Genomic DNA, 20,276 nt, shown 5'->3' with positions numbered 1-20,276 from the left:
AGTATGTCCGGTCTTGTGAGGTATGCCAAAGAGTGGGAAAGCCTCAAGACCAGGTCAAGGCCCCTCTCCAGCCACTCCCCATAATTGAGGTCCCATTTCAGCGAGTAGCTGTGGATATTCTGGGCCCTTTCCCAAAAAAGACGCCCAGAGGAAAGCAGTACGTACTGACTTTAGTGGACTTTGCTACCCGATGGCCAGAAGCAGTCGCTCTAGGCAACACCAGGGCTAACACTGTGTGCCTGGCCTTAACAGACATCTTTGCCAGGGTAGGTTGGCCCTCCGACATCCTTACAGATTCAGGGTCTAATTTCCTGGCAGGGACCATGGAAAAACTGTGGGAATCTCATGGGGTGAATCACTTGGTTGCCACCCCGTACCACCATCAAACCAATGGCCTGGTGGAAAGGTTCAATGGAACATTGGGGGCCATGATACGAAAATTTATCAACGAATTCTCCAATAATTGGGACCTAGTGTTGCAGCAGTTACTGTTTGCCTACAGGGCTGTACCACATCCCAGTTTAGGGTTTTCACCGTTTGAACTTGTGTATGGTCACGAGGTTAAGGGGCCATTACAGTTGGTGAAGCAGCAATGGGAGGGTTTTACGCCTTCTCCAGGAACTAACATTCTGGACTTTGTAAGCAACCTACAAAGCACCCTCCGACACTCTTTAGCCCTTGCTAAAGAGAACCTAAAGGATGCTCAAGAAGAGCAAAAGGCCTGGTATGACAGACATGCCAGAGATCGGTCCTTCAAGGTAGGAGACCAGGTTATGGTCTTGAAGGCGCAACAGGCCCAGAAGATGGAAGCATCATGGGAAGGGCCATTCACGGTCCAAGAGCGCCTGGGAGCTGTAAACTACCTCATAGCATTTCCCAATTCCTCACTAAAGCCTAAAGTGTACCATGTTAATTCTCTCAAGCCTTTCTATTCCAGAGATTTACAGGTTTGTCAGTTTACAGTCCAGGGAGATGATGCTGAGTGGCCTGACGGGGTCTACTACGACGGGAAAAAAGACGGTGGCGTGGAAGAGGTGAACCTCTCAACCACCCTGGAACGTCTGCAGCGGCAACAAATCAAGGAGCTGTGCACTAGCTTCGCCCCATTGTTCTCAGCCACCCCAGGACGGACTGAACGGGCATACCACTCCATTGATACAGGTAATGCTCACCCAATCAGAACCCCACCCTACCGAGTGTCTCCTCATGCCCAAGCTGCTATAGAACGGGAGATCCAGAACATGCTACAGATGGGTATAATCCGTTCATCTACCAGTGCATGGGCATCTCCAGTGGTTCTGGTACCCAAACCAGATGGGGAAATACGCTTTTGCGTGGACTACCGTAAGCTAAATGCTGTAACTCGTCCGGACAACTATCCAATGCCACGTACCGATGAGCTATTGGAAAAGTTGGGACGTGCCCAGTTCATCTCTACAATAGACTTAACCAAGGGGTACTGGCAAGTACCGCTAGATGAACCTGCCAAGGAGAGGTCAGCATTCGTCACCCATGCGGGGGTGTATGAATTCAATGTCCTTCCTTTCGGCCTTCGAAATGCACCCGCCACCTTCCAGAGGCTGGTAGATGGTCTACTAGCTGGACTGGCAGAATTTGCAGTTGCCTACCTCGATGATATGGCCATTTTTTCAGACTCCTGGCCCGAACACCTACTACACCTGGAAAAGGTCTTTGAGCGCATCAGGCAGGCAGGACTAACTGTTAAGGCCAAAAAGTGTCAAATAGGCCAAAACAGAGTGACTTACCTGGGGCACCAGGTGGGTCGAGGAACCATAAACCCCCTACAGGCCAAGGTGGATGCTATCCAAAAGTGGCCTGTCCCAAAGTCAAAGAAGCAGGTCCAATCCTTCTTAGGCTTGGCCGGATACTACAGGCGATTTGTACCACACTACAGCCAAATCGCTGCCCCATTGACCGACCTGACCAAAAAGACCCAGCCAAATGCTGTTAAGTGGACTGATGAGTGTCAAAAGGCCTTTACCCAGCTTAAGGCGATGCTCATGTCTGACCCTGTGCTCAGGGCCCCGGACTTTGACAAGCCATTCCTAGTAACCACAGATGCATCTGAGCGTGGTATAGGAGCAGTGCTCATGCAGGAAGCAACAGATCACAACTTCCATCCTGTCGTGTTTCTCAGCAAGAAACTGTCTGAGAGGGAAAGTCACTGGTCAGTCAGTGAAAAGGAATGCTATGCCATTGTGTACGCCCTGGAAAAGCTACGCCCATATGTTTGGGGACGGCGGTTCCAACTACAAACTGACCATGCTGCACTAAAGTGGCTTCATACTGCCAAGGGGAACAACAAGAAACTTCTTCGTTGGAGTTTAGCTCTCCAAGATTTTGATTTTGAAATTCAACACATCACAGGAGCTTCTAATAAAGTTGCTGATGCACTCTCCCGTGAGAGTTTCCCAGAATTCAGTAGTTAAAAAGTGTTCTTAAAATGTAGAAGTCTGTTAGTTATATACTTAGGAGTATATGTAAAGGTGTATGTGTTGTATTAATCTGTTTATTTTCAAGTTCTAGAAGGAAATCGCCGCCAGTGAGCTTCCCCACTGTCTGCAATTTGGGGGGCGTGTCATAAACAGATAGCTAAGGGTTAATGTCTCTTTCACCTGAAGCACCTGACCAGAGGACCAATCAGAAAACCGGATTTTTTCAACTTTGGGTGGAGGGAATTTTGTGTCTGAGGTCTTTGTCTTTTGTCTGCCTGCCTGCCTGCTTTCTCTGAGCTTTGGAGAAGTAGCTCTACTTTCTTATTTTCTGTTTCTAAGTCTAAGGACAAAGAGATCAGATAGTAAGTTCTATGGTTTCTTTTCTTTGGTATTTGCATGAATATAAGTGCTGGAGTGCTTTGATTTGTATTCTTTTTGAATAAGGCTGTTTATTCAATATTCTTTTAAGCAATTGACCCTGTGTTGTATCATCTTAATACAGAGAGAACATTTGTACTTATTTTTCTTTCTTTTTATATAAAGCTTTCTTTTAAGACCTGTTGGAGTTTTTCTTTACTTCAGGGAAATTGAGTCTGTACTCACCAGGGAATTGGTGGGAGGAAGGAATCGGGGAGATCTGTGTGTTGGATTGCTAGCCTGATGTTGCATTCCCTCTGGGGGAATAGGAAAGTACTTTTTGTTTCCAGGATTGGGAACAGAGAGGGAGATTCACTCTGTTTGGATTCACAGAGCTTGTGTCTGTGTATCTCTCCAGGAGCACCTGGAGGGGGGAAGGGAAAAAGGATTATTTCCCTTTGTTGTGAGACTCAAGGGATTTGGGTCTTGGGGTCCCCAGGGAAGGTTTTTCAGAGGGACCAGAGTGCCCCAAAACACTCTAATTTTTTGGGTGGTGGCAGCAGGTACCAGGTCCAAGCTGGTAACTAAGCTTGGAGGTTTTCATGCTAACCCCCATATTTTGGACGCTAAGGTCCAAATCTGGGACTAAGGTTATTACAGAAATGCCTTTCCATACTGTATAGCAGCAACAATCAGACCTCTCAGTTTCCCCATTTGTAAACTATCTACCTCACAGAGGAGCTGGCAGGCTAAATTTGTTAATGATTGTCAAGCTTGAGAAGGTGCTCTTATAGAGAGCACTACAGAAGTGCAAAGCATTGTTACAGGTCAAAAAAATCACTATGGAGAAACAAGTGTCTCTCCATAATTAAAGAGGGGCTCAACTGTACAGTAAAAGCATTATTTATACTTTTAGCATGTTAACTTGAAAGTACCAAAGGGAGGCAATTACATGTAGAGAGATGAACAAAAATAATATTTCCTTCTCCTTTGTTTTATTTTATTTAAAAGTGCAGCCTGAAAAAGGGGCCTGTGAGGATGTCAAGTAAGCAGCAGCCACTGAAAAACAGGTTTCCAATTTAATGTTCATAATAAGAAAGCTAGTATTTTCCACCTCTTTTTTCCCTAAAAAACTGCCAACAAACTGCATAGTACTTTAGGCATGTAGAAAGGAATGTTGTCATATTGTAAGAGATTTTTCAGGTAGCTTTCCCCTGATTTTATTGGAGGTTTTTTATAATACATTTGAAAGTGCTCAACATGGTATTTCCTTAAATTTTTCATAAGAATGTTGGAACTGTTAGGAGTATATTTAAACTCATTACATCAAAGTCTCTCAGTAGTAACTATTCAATCACATTTATGGTAAGTTCAGGCTCCTATATTTCTCTTTCCAGTTCTGATTTTGTTATTTGCAAATATCATAACTTTATAGGAAAGAAGTAAATCAATCCAATGTCATCATTATTTCTATTACTTCAAACTTTAATTGGCAAAGAGGTTGCTAAGAAGGAGAATGCTGTTTTCAAGTAGCCTACAGTATACACACATAAAATATTCATTCTGGGTTGGAGAGGTCATGAGGTTTCAGAGGATTCTTTATACTTATAAAGGGGAATATCAGTAAATTCAGTAATATCTCTGGAGCTTTTTAAGCATTCTCACTGGAAAATTCATTTTAGACTCATAGACTCACAGACTTTAAGGTCAGAAGGGACCATTATGATCATCTAGTCTGACCTCCTGCACAATGCAGGCCATACAAACTCACCCATCTACTTCTATAACAAACCCCTAACCTACGTCTGAGTTACTGAAGTCCTCAAATTGTGGTTTGAAGACCTCAAGCTGCGGAGAATCCTCCAGTAAGTGACCCATGCCCCATGCTGCAGAGGAAGGCGAAAAACCTCCAGGGACTCTGCCAATCTGCCCTGGAGGAAAATTCCTTCCCGACCCCAAATACAGTGATCAGTTAAACCCTGAGCATGTGGGCAACACTCACCAGCCAGCACTCAGGAAAGAATTCTCTGTAGTAACTCAGATCCCATCCCATCTAACATCCCATCCCAGACCACTGGGCATACTTACCTGCTGATAATTGGGCAATTTTCTTTGATTAATTGCCAAAATTAGGCTATCCCATCATACTATCCCCTCCATAAATTTATTAAGCTTAGTCTTAAAGCCAGATATGTCTTTTGCCCCCATTACACCACTTGGAAGGCTGTTCCAGAATTTCACTCCTCTAATGGTTAGAAACCTTCATCTAATTTCAAGTCTAAACTTCCTAGTGTCCAGTTTATATCCATTTGTTCTTGTGTCCACATTGGTACTAAGCTTAAATAATTCCTCTCCCTCCCCAATATTAATCCCTCTGATATATTTATAAAGAGCCATCATATCCCCCTTCAACCTTCTTTTGGTTAGGCTAAACAAACCGAGCTCTTTGAGTCCCCTTTCATAAGACAGGTTTTCCATTCCTCGGATCATCCTAGTAGCTTGTCTTTGAACCTGTTCCAGTTTGAATTCATCCTTCTTAAACATGGGAGACCAGAACTGCACACAGTATTCCAGATGAGGTCTCACCAGTGCCTTATATAACGGTACCAACACCTCCTTATCTTTACTGGAAATACTTTGCCTGATGCATCCTAAACCTGCATTAGCTTTTTAAATGGCCATATCACATTGGCGGCTCATAGTCATGCTGTGATCAACCAACACTCCGAGTTCCTTCTCCTCCTCTGCTACTTCCCACTCATGTGTCCCCAATTTATAACTAAAATTCTTGTTATTAATCCCGAAATCTATGACCTTGCACTTTTCACTATTAAATTTCATCCTATTACTATTACTCCAGTTTACAAAGTCATCCAGATCTTCCTGTATGATATCCTGGTCCTTCTACATGTTAGCAATACCTCCCAGGTTTGTGTCATCCGCAAACTTTATTAGCACATTCCCACTTTTTGTGCCAAGGTCAGTAATAAAAAGGTTAAATAAGATTAGCCCCAAAACTGATCCCTGAGGAACTCCACTAGTAACCTCCTTCCAGCCTGACAGTTCACCTTTCAGTATGACCCATTGTAGTCTCCCCTTTAACCAGTTCCTTATCCACCTTTCAATTTTCATATTGATCCCCATCTTTTCCAATTTAACTAATAATTCCCCATGTGGAACCATGTCAAATGCCTTACTGAAATCGAGGTAAATTAGATCCATTGCATTTCCTTTGTCTAGAAAATCTGTTACCTTCTCAAAGGAGGAGATCAGGTTGGTTTGGCACGATCTACCTTTTGTAAAACCATGTTGTATTTTGTCCCAATTGCCATTGACCTCAATGTCCTTAATTACCTTCTCCTTCAAAATTTTTTCCAAGACCTTACATACTACAGATGTCAAACTAACAGGCCTATAGTTACTCGGATTACTTTTTTCCCCTTTCTTAAAAATAGGAACTATGTTAGCAATTCTCCAGTCGTACGGTACAACCCCTGAGTTTACTGATTCATTAAAAATTCTTGCTAACGGGCTTGCAATTTCATGTGCCAGTTCCTTTAATATTCTTGGATGAAGATTATCTGGGCCATCCGATTTTGTCCCATTAAGCTGTTCGAGTTTGGCTTCTACCGCGGATGTGGTAATACCTACCTCCATATCCTCATTCCCATTTGTCATCCTACCATTATCCCTAAGCTCCTCATTAGCCTTATTAAAGACTGAGGCAAAGTATTTAATTAGATATTGGGCCATGCCTAGATTACCCTTAACCTCCTTTCCATCCTCAGTATTTAGCAGCCCCACTTCTTTCTTTGTTTTCTTCTTATTTATATGGCTATAGAACCTTTTACTATTGGTTTTAATTCCCTTTGTAAGGTCCAACTCTACATGGCTTTTAGCCTTTCTCACTTCATCTCTACATGTTCTGATTTCAATAAAGTAGCTTTCCTTGCTAATCCCACCCATGTTCCACTCCTTGTAGGCTTTCTGCTTTTTCTTAATCACTTCTCTGAGATGCTTGCTCATCCAGCTTGGTCTACAACTCCTCCCTATGATTTTTTCCCCTTTCTTGGGATACAGGTTTCTGAAAGTTTCTGCAGCTTTAACTTGAAGTAATTCCAGGCCTCCTCTGCCTTTAGATCCACGAGTTCTTCAGTTCAATCCACTTCCCTAACTAATTTCCTTAATTCTTTAAAGTTAGTCCTTTTGAAATAAAAAACCCTAGTCCCACATCTATTTTTGTTTATCCTTCCATCTAGTTTGAACTGAATTAGCTCATAATCACTGGAACCAAGGTTGTCCCCAATAACCATTTCTTCTGTGAGGTCCTCACTACTCACCAAAATGAAATCTAAAATGGCACCCCTCTTGTTGGTTCTTCAACTACTTGGTGAAGAAATCCATCAGCTATCACATCCAGAAAAATCTGAGCCCTATTATTGTTACTAGCACTTATCCTCCAGTCTATATCTGAGAAGTTAAAGTCTCCCATGATCACACAATTCCCATTAGTGTTTACTTCATTAAAAACATTAAAGAGGTCTCTATCCATATCCAAATCTGATCCTGGCAGTCTGTAGCACACCCCAAGCACTATCTAAGGAGAGGTTCTAGTAGCTTTCTTCCCCAATGTGATTTTTGCCCAGATAGACTCTGTCTTACCCATTTCATAGCTTCTTATTTCTTTACAGTTAACCTGATCATTGACATACAATGCTACTCATCAACTTTGCCTTTATTTCTGTCTTTCCTAAACAGCACGTAGCCTTCAATATCTGTACTCCAGTTATGACTACTATTCCACCACGTTTCTGTTATCCCTATAATATCTGGTTTCACTTCCTGCACCAGTAGCTCTAGTTCCTCCATTTTGTTACCTAGGCTCCTTGCATTAGTATACAGACATCTTAATTTTTGCCGTTTGGCTTCACTGACATTCTTTGCCCGGTTAGGCACAGACATTCTACCACCAGTATCATCCATTAGACTGGTATCTACACTACCCTTCCTCCTTATATCCATTCGTCTGCCCACTGCTGTATCCTCTCTTTCTTTGTTTTCTTCCCTCTCAATGTTGAATTCCAGCGTGGAGATTACCTGGACATCTCCCAACCATCTCCCCCAAATTCCTAGTTTAAAGCTCTCTTAATCAGCTTGGCGAGCCTCCATCCTAGAAGCCTATTTCCCTCCTTACTTAGGTGAAGTCCATCCCAAGAGAACAGTCCTCTGTCCATGAATGCTTCCCAGTGGCCATACATACCAAAGCCCTCCTTATAGCATCACTGCCTGAGCCATCTATTGATCACCATAATCTTGTCACTCCTTTGTTGTCCTTCTCTAGGAACAGGCAAAATCCCACTAAAGATCACCTGAGCCTCGATTTCCTTAAGCATCTTCCCCAGTCTGGCATAGTCTTCCTTGATATGTTCCAGTGAGAATCTAGCCGTATCATTCGTTCTCACATGAAGGACAATCAATGGATTCTTTTCCACTCCCCTTAGGATCCTTTTCAGCCTCAGGTCCACATCCTGTATCTTTCTCACTCTGTAAAATACAGTATTATTTCTGTTGTCTGATACCTTAGGGAAATGTCTGTTTTTAAATATGATATACAGAGCTCAAGCTGGGGCACGAGATCAGAGCTTTCCATTACCTCTTAATATAGTACCATACCAATGCAATAAAGCTGTAGCACAACCTGTACATCAAGATTCACAGAACAGTAACACATGCTTAGGGCTGACACCTGTTCTCTGCTACACTGGCATGCAAGGAGTAAAGGAGTTATTCCCCCTCTCCCCGATCCAGAGGCAGTTAGGTAGAATTCCTCTATGGTAACACACACCTTTGTGCACTGGGAACCACACCTGGCTAATTCACCAAGGAACAGACTACAACCCCAAAGGGAAAGTGATACATTAGAGGAAGGATGTGTACTCCTGTCCACTTGCCAAACTTTGTTCCATCAAACTACAGGACAAACACATGATATTTTATGGGATTATTTCCATCATCTACAATACCTAGAACCATATATCCAGCTCATAAGAAAAACTCATAAGATGCACACATTAAAAAGTTCTATATGATGTAACCCTCATCGTTTCCATACTCCACAGATTGCTTGCCCTGCTTTGCTGTTTTATGTCCTGCCTATGTAGGCTGTGAGCAGAGGTGAAAGTAAGCTGGTACGGCCGGTACGGAGTACCCATAAAAAAAGGTGCAGCGGTGTATCGGCAAATAAGAGAAGCATTCAGTACTGGCTTACTTTCACCTCTTTTGGCTGCATAACAAAAAGTTCAAACTCAAAGCTAATAAAAGCTTGGAAAGGAAAAACTCACTGTCACATTTGTTTGTTGTTTCTCTCCCTCTCCTCCTTCAGCCAGGCTGCTGGATGAGGCTAAGCTCTGCATTCCCCCAACCCTCCCACTCAGCAGAGGCTGCTCTCCAGCTTGTAGCAGGGAGCAGGGGGATTGGTTGAGGAAGAAGCCTCCCCAGGTAGCCTGCTGCCTGCATAAGAACAGTTTAAATTTATCTGTTCACCCCGCGGTCTGAACCGCGGGTTTTGGGGCTATTTCTGGCATCCTTGTTAATTTCACTCAGGGTTGTGGAGATGGGACAGTGAGACCAAGGCAGGGGCAGAATACAATAGCCATTTGGCTGCAGAGCTTAAATCCAGAGCTAATAAAAGCCAGTGGAAGGGGAAAACTCACTGTCACATCTGTTTCTCTCCTCCCTCCTCCTCCAGCCAGGCTGCCGATGTGGCTAGGCTCCCCATTCCCCCAACCCCCCCACTCAGCAGGGGCTCCCCTCTAGCTTGTAGCAGGGAGCAGGGGGACTGGCTGAGATTTGAACTTGGAAAAGATTCCTGATTTTTATTGTATTTTTTGTGTATTATATTATTGAAGATTGCCTCATCCAGGGGGCAGAAAAGAACTGCCTTGGATTTGGTCACCCCCGACCCCAACAACCATGAGTGAAATTAACAAGGATGCCAGACATAGCCCCAAATCCCACAGTCTGGGGAGCCTCTGCAGCCCCTGCTGAGTGCGGGGCTCAGGGGAACGTGAAGCCTAGCCTCATCTGGCAGCCTGGCTGGAGGAGGAGGAGGAGGGAGGACAAGGAGAAAAATGTGACAGTGAGTTTTTAATTTTTTAGGCTTATTCCAATAGTAAAGTTTTTTTACAGACAGTACTGGTAGTAGTAATAGTAGCTTTATTTTCTATATCTAAGACATGCAATGGGAGGGATCCATGAAGTATGTAGGAGAGGTGGGTTGCTTGTGTTTGGATGGTACAGGTAAGAAATGTAACTTACTTCCACCCTGGCCCCGCCCCTTCCATCTGAGCCCCCTGCCCCTTCAGGGGTGGGGGAAGAGTGCAGAGTGGGACCTGTACTGGTAAGAGCTGTATTTTACTTTCACCCCTGGCTGTGAGATCCTTGGGAAAAACACCATCACCTGGCTGTCTGTGGGAACTTTGCTCCTACTTAGAGAACAAGCGAACCATGCATCACAGAGCATCGCACACTGGTTCACTGTGAGGATTCCTGCTTGAAGAGAATGCATCATTCACCATTTAGCCAGGGGGTGGGGTAGGGTATGACAAACAAGTTTGCTGTAAGTAAATAGTTACTATTAATCCAAATAGCTTTATAAAAGTTGCATTGCTTAGAACTCAACCTAAGATGAGCTACTCAACGTCTGTCACTGATTTTGACAAGCCAGGTGACAGTCAGTGTCTCTAACACTTGTGTGTGCATCTCTCCATTTGTCCTCATTTGAATTTGTCACTTCCTGGGACAACTGTCATCAAGCTGAACAGAGTCTTCTTGAAATGTCAGTGAAGAGCCACATGGAATAATATGAAAAGCCACTTGATTCTTAGCATTCTATAGCATCTTAGGTTTCTGACATGCCTTACATGCTAATTAGCATGGCTCCCTGGTAAACATTTTTTCCTGTTTCACTCAGGATGGTTTCACGCTCCCAAAATGGAACTTTGTCGTGAACTTTCAGATAGAGGCTCTATCTCTGTCTCTCTCACTTGCGAAGAAAAAGGAGACAGTTTTTCCTTGAAATATGCTCATAGATATTGGAGCAGCTGTGCATTCTCTAGCTTTGAAAGACAGGAATCATTATATACACAATTACATTTGGCTGGCCTGGCACAAAGCAGGCTACCCACTGTCATGCACCGTACCCAGCCCAGTGTCTGAGGCCTCTCAGGGAGGAGATCTGGGCACCTACTCACATTGCCTCAGACTGTGTAAAAGATTGTCATACAGTATGTGGTATCCTCAAGTTGCATATGCACAGCCTGGCACCCTGCCCTGGAGTACTAACCCTCCTCCTCTTCTCTCCCTCAGAGTTTCCTCCTTCAAAGATAACCCACCAGATGTTCACACGTTAGAGACAATAATTCAACAAATTTGTCCACCTGCTTGTTGTGATCATCAAGAGAGATATAACATTCTCCACATGTCTGCACCACAGTGAAAGCTACCAGAAGTTTTACAAAATTTTCCAAAAGTATTGTTCTTTTTTGGTTGAATAACTTTTGAAAATCAGCCAACTCTACTGCTCCTTCTTGCCATTGCTAACTGCTCTGTAACAGTGTGCTTATGTAACAGGATTTCCAGACATAGTGTCAACAGCAGCTACCTCATCTTCCCAGCAACAACATGGATCACAGCCTCTTGTTCAGGCAAGTAAATTTGCTGACTGACTAATCATCCTGGTTAACTTTGGTCAATTAGTTTTGGATTCTTGAGTGGCACCTCTTTGAGACCTGCAAACAGAACTGTGTGCTTGGAAGTGGACAGCATGATGCGATACCTTGATAATGGTGACTCTTGGGGAGAAAGAGTTGTGCAAGACAAAGTGTGAGACTATAAAGCTATTGCTGTGCTAATCACCCTCTTCATTTTGTGAGGAGTCTCTCTCCTGCCTCAGTTTAAGAGAAGAGAACTCTGGTATTTCTCAGGGGGCTGGGTTCAAATGCCATTGTGGTAATAAGCAGCAGCATATTTAGTTTTAGAATCTAAAAAGAATCTAGAAAGGAAACTCAATAAGTAGAGGAAGCCACAATCAGTTCCTATCTGAAAATCAAGAGGATTAAACCAAGGCAATAAACTTCATTCAATTAGTTCCCTCAACTCAAGGGGGAATTAAGCATGACGGTGACCAGTCAGGCCTCAATTATGTACTGTTACAGACACAAGGACCAGATTCACTCTGCCTGGCATAGGTGCCAATCGAAGCTGTGAACCAAAAAGGGCTTTCACACTGAAGGAGGGATTCAGTTCTTCAGGGTTTGTGCTACAAGTCAGTAAGAGCCTCATCATTCTTGAACCCTCTCTTCTGGCCTTTGAATAACTCCCCCTACCCCCAATCTCTCCAAGCTCGTCATCAGAAGAAGCTCCCTACAGACCAGGACACACCAACAGAACGCAGCACCAGACCCTCCCAGAACAACAGATGGAAAACCTGCAGACATATCTCCACTGCCACAATGATGAACGCCCTGCACAATACACCTTTCAAGATCCATGGATCCTGCACAAACCTATCACAACATGTGGTGTACCTCATCCAGTGCATTAAATGCCCCAATAACAACTATATGGGTGAAACCAGACAATCACTACACTCTTGAATGAATTCACACAGGAAAATGAAGAAAGACAAAAACACCCTATCACCTGTGGATGAAGACTTTTCATAAAAAGCCATCAGTCTGTTTCTGACCTATCGTCCTGCACAATGCTTTCAGAAGACAACCATGGGAGTTTAAATTCATAACTTTGCTAGATGCTAAAAAGAATGGTCTTAATAAAGACACTGGATTTATGGCTTATTACAACAATTTGTAACCCACTAACTCTCATTTTTGTCCTATGACTGCATTAGTGTTAATGGGTCACACCTTGAATGGTCCTGTAGAATGTGTGTAAACTACTTATGCTAAACTATCTGTTTGATCTTGTATTTAGCTGTGACACTCTTATTACCTTTCCCAGACCTGAAGAAGAGCTCTGTGTAGCTTGAAAGCTTGTCTCTCTCACCAACATAAGTTGATCCAATAGAAGGTATTACTTCACCCGCCGTGTCTCTCCAAGGAGACTGAGTCAGTCAGCGCATTGCTCCCCTGGCTATGTCACTTGCCAGAAAAGAAATTGCTGCAATTTTGTACTGAAACAGTCTCCCTGGGGAGGATTTCCTACTTTGGTGGCCCAGCATCTGGATTTGCAGTGATCTGGTGGGCAAATCTGGCCCCAAAGCCTATGTGAGTAGTACAGGCAGAATAGCTCAGTCATCCCTGTTAACACCCCTTACTATAAGTGGGTGAACTAATAATAGAGAAAATACTTTTTAAACACTGTGGCTAGGATTTCCAAGGAGATAGGGAGTTGCCCAATTGCCAGTGGAAGTCAGTGGGAGTTGGGTGCTTGTGAAAATACAGGGTGGGATTTTGGAGAGTTTGGAAAGAGAGGAATATTTAACGTGTGTTCAGTTTTGTTGCAAACATTTCACTCTACTCTGCAAGTAGAAGCATTCACTACCCATAGCTTCTTTCTTGCCTTCTTTAATGTAAATTCCAATTAAGCACTGCCTTTTTTTCTGCAACAACTCAGACATTTTGGTCTCTCACTTTTTTTGACCGATGTGCTACAAAAAACCAAGGACAAAGACTGAGAATCAGAAATAAGCATGTTTCTCCTTTTATTCCTCACATTGTAACTCATTCTGCTAGAAGATCTGCATTAATACTGCTGCCTTCTATTTGCCACTCAGGTACCTAAGCACTCCTTTTGTATCTGATTCAATAGTTTTCCAATATTCTTCTTTTCCTTCCAATTATGTGTCTACAAACCGTCTCTTCAGTCGTTTATAAAAAAGAGTTGATATTCAGATATTTAATATAGGTCTCATTAGTATATAATACTTTTATAGTGTGGAAAAGTGCCATTCCTCAAGCTGTGCTTCCCCTAACAAGCCCCTTCAGATATTATAAATATGTCAAGATATCCCTGAGGACATATTTGAAATCTGCTCTAAACTTTTAGGACAAGTTTGCAGAAACTTCATTAATGTATTGGTAATCACAATGGTCCCTCCGGGCCTTGGAATCGAGGAATCTACAAAGATGTTGTTGGCATATCTCCATGGCATAGCAGCCACAGCTATGCAGCACAGAGAAGGGCTAGTCCTCCCTGGATCCTAAGTCAGACCCCTGAACTAATTCTTGCGGCCTGTTATGTCTCATACTTCTGCTACAGGTACAGCATTATGTTACTAATGCCTATACCCTTTAAGATTTCTAAATCTCATTGTATTCAAATCCTACGTAAACAGGGTCATGTTCTGGTTATTTAAACAAATATGTTTAAAAATGAAATATTAGCTACTTATGACACACATTACTCAGGCAAAATAGAGCTGCAAAAACAATTTTTTGCCTATTTGAGGATTCCCCATAGCTTATCAACCAAACCAGCACCCCTGATAATATCCATCTGTTGTAACAGTTCATAATCCCATCCCTATGATCTTCATGTAGGTTCAGATTTCTTGTAGAGACTAGTATCCTGAATTTGAGTTGCTAACATATTAGAGCTATACCCAAATACAGTCACAGGACTTTATATACACTTTTCTTTTCTTCTTGTAGCAGGTGCACTAGATGCTCACTGCTCAAAAGCCAAACTCTAAACCCTTAGAGAGGACCTATAAACTAACTGTGACATGACACAGCCTCCTGGCAGGCCACAGCCTCAAAATTCAGGCATGTAACATAACTGTTATTTGATTGGCACAAGCCACAAAATGTCATCACCCTCCTTTTCAGTTTGGATACACTATTTCCACTCTGTTCTCTTTTCTCAAGTGAGATGCTCCAAAAACAGGTCAAAAAGTCAACTTCATTCTAATTTGCATTTCCCAGAAAACTGCAGTTTCCAAGTTCATGCAAAATTCTTTGCTGCCCTGTATACTTCAGTTGACACATACTCAAATGGTTCTCTTGTGAAATTTTAGTACTTGCTTGAAAATGACTGTACACTAATTTCAATTTCAGAAGTATGAAACATATGGGAGTGGGATTATTTCTGTCATTCACTGCCAAAATAATATTTCCCTTACGGAATTAAAATTTCAGGGGTTTTCCCAAATCCACATAATGTTTTTGAGTGGTTAGAAAGGCATTAGGTCATTTACATTAGCACATATATGTATTAAAGACACATCTTGGCAGCCAACTCCTATTGGTTACTCATCCACAGCTGCTCCAGAGTATTATTCCACCTAAAGCCAGGATTAATGTATGCTCGTGAAACAGACTTCAGTTACAGGAAGAGGTTTTCTTCAGCTAAGTGACTTTTCCCATCTACTCTTAGCATCAGGACTGCAAACATGTCTCCAATGTCCACCTGGCCACAATTACCTATGCATTCCTGCTTCTTCCTTCCCTGCACCCCCCCCACGCCCACTTACAGATTTGCTTCACTATGCTCTACATCCACCATCCCATAAAACCTTGAAACTTCAGCTGGTGCCGAATGACCACCTTCTTAATGGAGTGGGCCACAGGTAGGACCTTGTGTATTTTGTAATGAAAGAATCAATCCTTTGCCACAGACTGCACCAATCAAAGCTCAATAAAGGTCACATTTGCCTTTGCTACCTTATGTTTTATCAACCATATACTTCTCCTGCATTTTTTTTTGTTCCTGATCATTCATATTTGATGTGAGGGATACTTGACCTTTTAACTCATATTAATCCTTTATTCTGCATCACAAACACATTCTCCAACATCCTTCTTTCTAAAGACTCATTAATAGCTGAATTGATTGAACTTTGTCATCTATTAATAAGGCTTTAAAGAGGCTTCCGACTAGTACATGTACTCTGCTGTGTTGTTTCATAAATTATTCAGTGCTACTGCTCTTCCATCATCCATCTCTGGTTGGCTCTATTCCTCCCTTTCTGATGAGTTCTTGACTTATGAATTGAATTGCCATATATTTTGTCTTGCATGCCACACTCTAAATTAATTAATTAATTAATTGTGTGGATTTTTGTCCAATATGCTTTGTTATGCTGTAATGTTCAAGGTTTTCTTCCAAACTTTCATATAGTAATCATAATCTTCTGTAAGCACTGGGAGGTTATTAAATACTAGATATTTTACCAGCTGATAACCTTACAGGGTATATCTACCCAAGCAAATTGTATGTACCAGCAACCATGCATCCAAGTGCACACCCCAACCCTGATACCTAGCCATAATTTTCTAAGGCTGATGCATTTAAACATATAGCAGAATGTTACTAATAATTTGTGTGAAGAACCAAATAACCTGTTAAAACCTTGACAGAAATGTTGACTTATGACATTAAAATTATATTAGCTGCTTAGATATAATAAGTAGACTTTGACAAATACTGTTTGCAGGAATGTTTCATGAGCACACTCATACTCACACACTTTCACAACCAATACCGTGAGAGCGTGCATCTTTGATCCCACAAATGGCTGGCACACTAATGAACTGCTATGGCTCAAGTGGTAGACACATACGCCTTTAGCACTATGGGTCTCAGGTTCAAAATCCACCATGAACACAAGTGGGGTTGGGTATACAAAGCAGCAGTAGACATGCTCTTTTAATGAATAGGATTAAAAGGGAGAAGAGAAGTCATTCTACATCAGTGTTTCTCAAACTGGGACAGCCGCTTGTGTAGGGAAAGGCCCTGGTGGGCCAGGCCGGTTTGTTTACCCACCGTGTCTGCAGGTCCGGCCAAGGGCGGCTCCCACTGGATGTGGTTCGCTGCTCCAGGCCAATGGGGGCTGCTGGAAGCGGCGCGGGCCAAGGGATGTACTGGCTGCTGCTTCCTGCAGCTCCGATTGGCCTGTAGAAGCAAATTGCGGCCAGTGGGAGCTACGATCAGCCAGACCTGTGGACAGGGCAGGTAAACAAACTGGCCCGGCCCGCCAGGGGCTTTCCCTACACAAGCAGTGGCCCCAGTTTGAGAAACATTGTTCTACATGCTGATATCAGTATGTGCACAAACATTGACCTCAGCAGAGAGTAGAGAGACAAGGTGGGAGAGATAATATCTTTTATTGGACCAACTTCTGTTGGTGAGAGAGACAAGCTTTTGAGCTTACAGAGAGTTCAAGTTGTATAAGCTCCAAAGCATGTCTTTCTTCCAACAGAAGAGTCCATTTCCAAAGCAGAAGTGTCAATAATTGTGTCTTGTGTAAAACTTTAGAGGAGCAAGGGAAGGGCATTTTGAACCTTAATTTTTGTTTCCCAATGCAACAAGACTGACAATGTTATCTCTGTGTGTTTTATCTGAAGCTGCTGCCATTGCGGTCTTCAGGAGCACCCCCTCCACATCCTTGGAATGCCTGAACCAGATAAGGAGGAGAAAACAGAGGACTTAAGATGATATTCAATGGGATCCTGCAAGCCAGTGCTGTATGACACTGTGATTAAAGGGCCTAGAAGGTAAACATTGCAGTTTATATGGAGAAAGAAAGAGCAGACAGGAGAAAGTCCCAGGGGTCCCAGCAGGAAAAGAAGAGAGAGATGCACCAAGACATAATGGGGCTTATCCAGCAGCAAACACAGATGCTGCAGACTCGTCTGGTCCTACAGGTTCAACAACCACAGACTCACATCCCTTTGCAGTCCAGAGACAACTCCATTACAGCACCTCCCTTCAACTCCACCCTCTCAACATTCCATGTGGCATCAGGAGCCACTTTCCTCTCCCAACCACTCCACACTAGGGAATGGTAAGGGCAACCACAGCTTCACTTAAAGGGACCTATGAAACACATGGTTGCTGTATGTGTAGCTAAAATGGACATGAATTTTCTTTCCCTTTCTTAAATTCTGTTCCATTAATATATAAGGTTGTAATGTACTTGCTTTCAAATTGAACAGATTTTTGCATTGGTTTTGTTACTGAATAAAATTCTTTTTGGAAAATATTTCATCTTTATAATTCCCAACACATGCTGTAGAGTGCCTAGAGGTTCTCAAAGAACCCACTTACTTGTTACTTTACAGTGTGACTCAACTTGTAGGATCAGTGACGAATAGTGTAATAATAATAAATGTACAGCACGCACCGCAAAATTAATCGGTGCATCGACAGTGTTATATTCATAGATGTGCATCAAGTACCACACAATTCCTAACAGAGCCCAGAACAGCAAGGCCAGGTAGAGCACAGTACATCACAATGCATTACTGTGGCTCAGTGTTAAAGTGCTCTTTCAAAGTGTTCCGGAGCTGTATTGGTCCGTACTGAGCTCTGATAACGGCCCATTGTTCAAACCATTGTTCAAACTCAGCAGACAGCCACTCCACCTCTGCCCTCTACCTATCAGCAACTTTCCCCTCTGTGCTTCTTGAATGTTGTGCAGGATACAGCAGGCAGCTACAACAATTGGGATGCCACCCCCCCCCCCGAGATCTAATCTTGTGAGTAAACAGTGCCGGTGTCCCTTCAATCTACCAGAAGCTCATTCAGCTGTCATTCTGCACCTGCTGAATGTTTGTAGTTGAATCTTTCCTTGGTGCTGTCAAGGTGGCTGCTGTACAACTTCATAGGAGGGGAGTAGGTTGGACAGCAAGGAGGTCTGTGTGGATTCATGGGATTTTTTAAAGAGGCACAAAAGTTATGGGATCTAGATGACATAGGATGTAAACAGTTACACTCTGGCAAGCTGAGCCCTTGCTCCTAGTCACCCATGTGCAACTCATTTCTGCCTCATCAAGCATTCCCAAAACAGTGCGCTGAATGATGGTGGGCTTCAGACTGGGGTACTACCCATATTGCACTGTGCTGTGCATTAATACAAGCACTCCTGGTAAGTACGTGAAGTACTGAAGCAAGGAGCCAAGTATGCATGCACATGAGCAATGTACTAACTGCAGCAGCTTTATGCTGATGTCACTTGTGTCAGCCAAAGTTTGTAGTTCAAACAGGGCCTTGATTTGATGATTATTCGGATTATTCAGATGATTACATTCAAGATGGCCGACACAAACTTTGCCCCAAATATTTATGTGACTAAGTAATTTCAAAATTCTCTTTCCAGAAGTATTATTGCAAACAAAAACTCTCTCATATAATTGCTTGTGTGAAGTGAATAGAAGATGCTGTGAATATCATCAAAGAAAATGCACAATTTATTTGAACAAATGGTCATGAATGCTTTTTCCAGTATTAACTAACTCGCCATTAATAATAGTTTCGCTATGCATTTTGAAATCCTCTTGATTCTAATGTGCTTCTTCAGAGCACAGGACAAAATGAAACATGTTCCTTTAGACTCACACTGACTAGGCAGTTTTATTTCCACCATAAAATAACGTACGACTGTGACTTGAGAGGATCCTTATGAAAATTTGAAATAAATTTTAAAACAGCTGTTTAATACATGAAAACTTCTATAGCAGATTTGCCGCAAAGCCCTTTAATAGCACTTTCACTCCAATGACATATTACCTCTAAGACACCAGAAGTCAGGATTCCCTCATTGAAGCTGATGAATGACTACAACTATGAGCCTGAAAAATTGGTCTCCATTGGAGATGTTACAGTTCAAGTAGCCCTCAATACTTTCTCCAAGGGCATAATCAGGAAGGTCAGGATAATAAGAGATTACCCCTCGTAAGGGAAAAAATTTCATTCTTTTTCTAAAAATGAGTTTTAGTGTTTTCTATAATGCCAAACTCCAAAAATAAACTGCCCCCCCACCCTCTAACAACAACCCACTAGCCTTTGAAATGTGAGAAAGTGAAAAAAATGGAAAAGAGAAGAGGCAGCCAGGCATGTGGCAGAGAATTCAAGATAAAAGTAATTAATTAAGTAAAACAGTTAAAATTTCTTAGCATGTTTGAAACCACAACATTTTCAGACTTCTTTGCCTGGCTATTAGATTTATCAATCCCCAAATGTGATGATTAATGCTGTTATTTCAGAGAGGTTTTGTTGTTATTTCAAGGGACCCTCTCAGACAGCTTCTCCAACTTTTCTCTGTTTGTTTGTTGTGGAATCAAGTACAAAAGAAGGTACACTGATCTGTATTATGGTAACCATAAGGGGCCCCAGTCTGCTAGGAGCTGTAAGAGATAGTTGCTACTTTGAAAAGTTTAGAGTCTAACTAGAGAAGTGGCAGGAGGGGAACCAGAGGTACACAGAGGCAAGGATAGAAGCCTGCTGTCCCAAGTCCTTATCCATAGATGCACACTTCCTCCCCAACTAGAAATCTATTACAAACATATGAACTTTCTAATAGAATAGAAAAGCAAGGAAGTTTGAAATTTTTCAGCTTTTGATTGGCTAAAGCACACAGTGGCTTTAAATCAACTTTGTAAAGTTGTCATGAGAATTCAACATCTCAGACACTTTATTCAGACTCCTTTTGCCATGTTGATG

Source organism: Gopherus flavomarginatus, chromosome 9, assembly GCF_025201925.1.
Source record: "Gopherus flavomarginatus isolate rGopFla2 chromosome 9, rGopFla2.mat.asm, whole genome shotgun sequence".
NCBI lineage: Eukaryota > Metazoa > Chordata > Testudines > Testudinidae > Gopherus > Gopherus flavomarginatus.
Note: the sequence above shows the minus strand (reverse complement) of the source record.